We start from the raw sequence: 8,115 nt of genomic DNA on the forward strand, positions 1-8,115 counted from the left end.
AGGCACCATTCCCCCCACCCCATACCCCACAACATAAGCACAGAGCCACCTCCGGGAACCAGTACAACACTGACATCTGCTACCTAACTTGCTTACAAGAAGACACACTCACTCTTACACTCCAGTGGAACTGCCCTTCCCAGTCACACTTGCTTCAGTCCCAGCATGACAGGCTCCCTCTCCCAGAAGACTGGCCCAAGGTCCTGATCACACTGGTCCCCTAACATGGGAGTTTTACGGAGCCTTGGTTCTGGTGGCAATAACAACAGGTCTCATTTCACAAACAGACCACAAAAAACCTAGCTAAAATGCACCACATTCAGTCCAGGGACCAAAAACTGCACACAACAGGCAAAGAGAGCCTCTGTAGACAACTGGCCTGAAGATTAAAGCAGCCACAACCAAATACCAGAGCACATGCAGCACACATTGGAACACTCTTAGAAGCACCAGGCCCTGGAGAAAAGGAGACACTACATGGCAGGGCACAACAGGACCTGTTCTTCATAAAGCCTTAACACTCAAGTACATGAGATATAGGTGATGTTCCTAAAACACAGAAAAAGGGACAGAGACTTAGAATGAGAAGACAGAGAAAATGATCCCAAATGAAAGAACAGGACAAGGCCACGGCCAGAGATCTAAGTGGAAGGATATAAGTAATATGTTGGAGGGAGAATTTAAAGCAATGATCATATTAATACTCACTGGACTTGAAAAGAATGGAAGACATGAGTGAGACCCTTCATTCAGAGATGAGGAATAACACAGCAGATATATAGGGCTCAATAAAGGAAATGAGAAACAGGCTTGCTGGAATTAACAGCAAACTGGAAGAAGCAGAGGAATGAATAAATGACCTAGAAGACAAAATAATGGAAAGTAATCAAGGTGAACAAAAGAGAGAAAGAAGATTTAAGCAACACAAGAATAGACTTTGGGAAATCAGTGATTTCGTCAAACATTTGTATTATAAGACTCGAAGAAGAAGAAGAAGAAGAAGAAGAAGAAGAAAAGAGAGTGAAAGGAGCCACAAAATTTATTCAAAGATATAATAGCTGAAAACTTCCCTAATTTGGGGAAGGAAAGAGACATCCAGATACAAGAAGCACAGAGAATTCCCATCAAAATCATCAAAAGCAGATCCACACTAAGACATATTGTAATTAAATTAGCAAAATATAGTGATAAGGAAAACTATTTAAAAGGAGCAAGAAAAAGAAGACAGAACATACAAGGGAAACCCCATAAGACTAGCAGGGGATTGTTCAGCAGAAACTTTCCAAGCCAGAAGGGAATGGCATGATATATTCAAAGTGCTTAATGGGAAAAATCTGCATCCAAAAATATTCTATCCAGCAAGTCTATCATTCAGAATACAAGGAGTGATAAAGAGTTTCCCAGACAAACAAAATCAAAAGAAGTTTATGACCAGTAAACCAGCCCTGCAAGAAACATTATAGGGGACTCTTTGAGTGCAAAGGAGAGACCAAAAATAACAAAGGCAAGAACAGATCAGAGAAAATCTCCAGAAATAAAACAAGTAATGAGATGGCCCTAAGTACATATCTATCAATAATTACTTTGAATTTAAACAATTTAAATACTCCAATCAAAAGGCATAGGGTGTCAGAATGGATAAAAAAAGAACACAATACCTATCTATATGCTGCCTACAAGAGATTCACTTTAGACCTAAAGACACCTGAAGATTGAAAGTGAGGGGCCGGAGAAACATTTATCATGCAAATAGATCTCAAAAGAAACCTGGTTTAGACATACTTATATCCGACAAAATAGACTTCAAAACAAAGATTATAACAAGAGACAAAGAAGGACACTATATAATAATAAAAGGGACAGTCCAACAAGAACATATAACAATTGTAAATATTTATGCACCCAACATGAAACACCCAAGTATGTAAAACAATTAATAGCAAACATAAAGGAACTATTACTATATCATACTATAATGATATAATAATAGTAGGGGACTTTAACACCACACTCATAACAGTGGACGTATCATCTAAACAGAAAATAAATAAGGAAACAATGGCTTTGAATGACACACTGGAACAGATAGACTTAACATATATTCAGAACATTCAATCCTAAAAGAGAAGAATACACATTCTTTCCAGGGGCACACAGAACATTCTCCAGGGTAGATCACACATTAAGTCACAAAACAGGCCTGAACAAATACAAAAAGATTGAAATCATACCATACACTTTTTCTGACCACAACACTAAGAAACTAGACACCAACCACAAGAAAAAAATTGGAAAGACCACAAATACACACAGGTTAAATGACATGCTACTAAACAATGAATGGGTCAACCAGGAAATCAAAGAAGAATTTAAAAGTACATGGAAACAAATGAAAATGAAAACACAATAGTCCAAAACCTTTGGGATACAGCAAAAGTGGTCCTAAGAGGAAACTATGTAGTAATACAGGCTTACTTCAAGAGGCAAGAAAAATCTCAAACAAATAACTTAACCTTACACCTAAAAGAGCTAGAAAAAGAATGACAGATGAAACCTAAAGCCAGCAGAAGGAAGGAAATAATACAGATTAGAGCAAAAATAAATGATATAGAAACTAAAAACAAACAAACAAATAACAGCAACCAAAAAGTAGAACAGATCAATGAGACCAGGAGCTGGTTCACTGAAAAAAATTAATAATATTGATAAACCTCTAGCTAGACTCACCAAAAAGAAAAGAGAAAGGACCTAAATAAATAAAATTACAAATGAGAAGAAAGAAATAACAACCAACACCACAGAAATACAAACAATTATGAGAGAATATTATGAAAAACTATATGCATACAAATTGGACAACCTGAAAGAAATGGATAAATTTCTAGAAACATATAAACAACCAAAAGTCAAACAGGAAGAAAAAGAAAACTTGAACAGACCAATAATCAGCAAAAAAAAATAATAAAATTGAATCAGTGATAATAATAATAAAAAAAAAAAAAAAACTCCCATCAAACAAAAGTCTATGACCAGGAGAGAATTCTACCAAACACTTAAAGAAGAGTTGATACCTATTCTTCTCAAACTATTCCAAAACACAGAAAAGGAAGGACAACTTACAAATTCATTCTATGAGGCCATCATTACATTGATACCAAAATCAGATAAAAACACCATTAAAAAAGATAACTCCAGGCCAACATCTCTGATGAACATAGATGAAAAATCCTCAACAAAATCCTGGCAAAAAACATCCAACAATACATTACAAAAAATTATTCACCACGATCAAGTGGAATTATTCCTGTGTTACAAGGGTGATTCAATATTTGCTAATCAATCAACATGACACATCACATCGATAACAGAAAGGAAAAGAACCATATGCTCATTTCAACATACACAGAAAAAGCACTTGACAAAGTACAACATCCATTCATGATAAAAACCCGCAAAAAAGTGGGCTTAGAGGGAACATACCTCAACATAATAAAGGCCATCTATGAAAAACCCATCCCTAATATTATCCTCAATGGGAAACAACTGAGAGCTTTTCCTGTACAGTCAGGAACAAGACAGAGATGTCCACTCTCACCACTTTTATTTAATATAATACTGAAAGTCCTAGCCACAGCAATCAGACAACAAAAAGAAATAAAAAGCATCCAAATCAGCAATGAAGAATTAAAGCTTTCACTATTTGCAGATGACATGATACTATATATAGAAAACCTGAAAGACTCCACCAATAAACTGACAGAACTGATAAACAAATTCAGTAAAGTCACAGGATGCAAAATCAATGCACAGAAATCTGTTGCACTTCTATATACCAATGATGAAGCAGCAGAAAGAGAAACTAAAGAAAACATTTACAATTTTAATAATAGTAAGATACATAGGAATAAACTTAACCAGGGGTGAGAAAATTGTACTCTGAAAAGTGTAAAAAATCTATGAAAGAAATTTAAGACAACACAAAGAAATGAAAGACATTCCATGCTTATGGATTGGAAGAACAAATATTTTTAAAATATCTATACTACACAAAGCAATCTACACTTTTAATGGAATCCCTATCAAAATACCAACAGTATTTTTCACAGAACTAGAACAATCCTAAAATTTGTATGGAACCACAAAAGACCTCAACTAGCCAAAGCAATCTTGAAAAAGAAAAGCAAAGTTGGAGGCATCACAATTCCGCACTTCAAATTATATTACAGAGCTGTAGTAATCAAAGCACTATGGAAAGCAAAAAGTCAAATAGGATGACAGGTATTGTCATTATCCCATTCAAAAAATAAAACAAAAAACATATATGCTTATATATATACTGAAAATCACTGGAACACACAAAAAATATTATATGTGAGCAATGAAATTGAGAGATGAGCACTTCTGTTTTTCACTTATATTCTTCTGTGTTCTTTTTAGTTTTTGGTCATGTGTTTCCATGACTTCCATAAATTTTAATTTTTTTACATTTATTTATTTTTGAGAGACAGAGCACACGTGGGGGAGGGGCAGAGAGAGAATGAGATACAGAATCCGAAGCAGGCTCCAGGCTCTAAACTGTCAGCACAGAGCCCGACCCAGGGCTTGAACTCACAAACCGTGAGATCATGATCTGAGCCAAAGTCGGATGCTTAACTGACTGAGCCATCCAGGTGCCCCTCCATGACTTCTATAAACTTTAAAAGTTATTTGACATGGGGCACCTGGGTGGCTCAGTCGTTTGAGCATTTGACTTAAGCTTAGTTCATCATCTCACGGTTCATGAGTTCCAGCCCCTCATCAGGCTCTGTGCTGTAGGTGCGGCATCTGCTTGGGATTCTCTCTCTGTCCCTTCCCCACTTGTGCACCTTCTCACTCAAAGTAAATAAATAAACTAAAAAAAAACTTGTTTGACAATCTGTTCTGACTCCAAATATAAGTGCTCTTTCTCACACATCATATATTTCTATTTTTATATCTACCACCAAGTTCCAGTACACTGCCTTACATATAATAAGTACTGAAATAATTACCAGAAAGCATTCAGAAAGAGAAAGAATTTGTTTCCCTTAAGAAAAAGCTAATTGGTGCCAAAAAGTCAATTGTAGAAATGGTTGAGAAAGTTGCCTCATGAAAGAAAACTCATTCAATTGTAATAAGAATTGGTAAGAGAGGGATTAGAGTAAGTTAGAAATGAGAAGTCTGGTTGCCAGAGCAACCTCTTCCTAATTGCAAGGAATATTTCACTAGAGAGGAGCTGCTGAATCAGGCATTGCTGCCTCCATCATCTTTGTTTTCATTTGGCTTTGATCATCAGGCAATGAGCAAGCTAGCTAGAAAAAGTTCTGGAGGTCAGTGTCATAACCACAGCAACAGGCATGGGCACAGGCACAGCAAAAGGGACCTTGATGGTGGGTTAGCAGGAGGATAAAACAGACTGGCAGACAGTGATGAGGAGAAGGAAACCTCTGGTGTATAGAGCTCAACCTGAATAAGGCCATGACCAAAAGTCCAAATCACAGGGTCCAAGGGAATGGGGCTAATTCAAGCTTTATTTGCACTGGTTTTGAGAGCCAATTTGGAGTCTGGGGACCAGAATAGGAGTATTTGCATAGTGGTAATAATCACAGAAATTTGGATGGAGTTTTCTAAATTCCAGGGGTTAATCTGGGATGAAGAAGAAACTCACTGTTGGAGAATCATAACATCATCCAGTTTCCCTGTAACCTAGGGATAGAGGCCAAGCAAGATATAAGCTGGGGGGGGGGGCTTTTTGATGTCAGTCATCCTAAGTCACCCTAAGACTCTCAAGCCATCCTTCAATTTGAGTGTAGTCAGACAGCTCTGCATATCATTTATAACTCAATCTCCCTCCTCTCCAACTTCTGAAATCTTCCACTATGCTTTGTGAAATTGGTGGACAATCATCACTAAATCCCCCTATATCTGCAACTGCTTCTTTGTATATTCCCTTCATCTTGTTTAACTGAAATCAAACTCTCCTCTAAGGTGCTTAGTGTGCCTGAAACCCTCTTATATGGTGCTGTCTTCTCTCCCACGCATTTAGTACCACAAGGCCTGAAGGTGGAAAAGGTATCCTCCTCATTGTCACTTCCAGGACATTTTCCTCTTCAGTAACAGCCCCCAGTTTTGAACCTCATGTCCCCAGATTAGGCCATTCACTATCTGTCCTCAAAAATCACTGATCCCTGAGTTGTTCACACTTATTCCTTGAAGATTTTAACACCTGATTCACTGTTACTCCCTGTAACACTATTCCTGTCTTTTTTAAAAAACATTTTTTAATGTTTATTTTTGAGAGAGAGACAGAGCATGAGCAGGAGAGGGGCAGAGAGAGAGAAGGAGACACAGAATCTGAAGCAGGCTCCAGTCTCTGAGCTGTCAGCACAGAGCCTGACATGGGACTCGAATTCACGCACCACGAGATCATGACCTGAGCAGAAATTGGATGCTCATCTGACTGAGCCACCCAGGCATCCCAACAATATTCTTAATTCTTGGTTATTTCAGTATCCAAATAGATGATCTTTTTGATAATCTGGCCTCTCAGTTCCTTGACTTCTTCTCCCCTAAATATCTTCACCCTACTATATCTATTTACCCACTAACCCACGTGGCCAAACCGTTGACTAACAATTACTAAAGACAAAACAAAACTATTCCTCTTTTGTCTCAATTTCAAGCACCTCATTCTTCAACTATCACCTTCTTCTTTCTACATTCCTTATCATTCTCACATTCTAACAAAAATTCATCCCCACTCATTGAATCTACTACTTTCACTCCCCTTCATGTCCTCATTGCCTGCGTTACCCAGCATAAATTCTGTGGTCAATCATTACATTACTGGCTCTACATGTACTCGCACTCCTTTGCCCCTCTCTCACTTCTGTTCAAATGAGCAAGCCTCAAGTCTAGTTAAATCCAACTCTCCACCTATTATGCACTTACATAATTGAATTTGGAAAAATGATAGCTATGCTGACTGGTCTCATTTTATGTTCATGAAGAACACTGGTCTGTAGTTTTCTTTCCATGTAGTGTCTTTGCTTGGCTTTGGTATTAGGGTAACACTGGTCTCATATCTGATATTATGAGTTGGGAAATTCCCCTTCCTCTTTTATTTTTTGGAAGACATTTTGTATGATGATATTATTTCTTTCTCAAAGGTTTAGTAGAATTTGTGAGAGAAACCATCTGCACCTGGAAGCTTTTAAACTGCAAATTAAATTTCCTTAACAGATATTAGATAATTTGGATTATCTATTTCTTTTTGAGTGAGGTTTGATCATTTGTACTGTAAAGGAATTGATCCATTTCATCTAAGGTGTCAAATTTATGGACATAAAGTTGTTTGTAGTATTTCTTTATTATGCTTATAATGTCTGAAGAATCAGCACCCATTAAAATAGCAAAACAAAAAGTTATAGCCAATAATCCAAAAAAGAAGACAAAGTGTAATAATAAAAATTATTTAAATAATCCAAAAGAAGGCAGAAAAGGAAGAAAAGGGAAACAAAATACAGATAGAACAAATAGAAAACAAATAGCAAGATGATAGATTTAAACCTAAACACATATAAAATTATATTAAATGAAAATGACCTCAATATTTCAGTGAAAAGGTAGAAATTGTTAAATTACATAAAAAACAATACCCAGCTATATTTGCTGCCTATAAGAAACATATTTTGTTTTTTATTTTTATTTTTATTTTTATTTCTATTTCCATTTTTATTTTTATTTAAGAGAGAGATAGAGAGCATGCAGAGGTCAGGGAGAAGGGCAGAGGAAGAGAAAGAGAGAATCTTAATCAGACTCCATGCTCAGTGTGGGGCCCAATGTAGGGCTTGATTTCATGACCATGGGATCATGACAAGAACTGAAATCAAGAGTCAGATGCTCAGCTGACTGAGAAACTGAGGCACCCTGAAACATACTTTAAATATAAAGCTACAAATAGGTTAAAAGCAAAAGAATGGGAAAAAATATCATGGTAACCCTGTCAAAAGGAATCTGGTGTGGCTCTTAATATAAGAGAATACAGATTTCAGAGAAAAAGATATTACTAGCAGTAGGAAGGTCATTTCATAATTA

This window comes from Panthera tigris, chromosome X (assembly GCF_018350195.1).
Source record: "Panthera tigris isolate Pti1 chromosome X, P.tigris_Pti1_mat1.1, whole genome shotgun sequence".
Classification (NCBI taxonomy): Eukaryota; Metazoa; Chordata; class Mammalia; order Carnivora; family Felidae; genus Panthera; species Panthera tigris.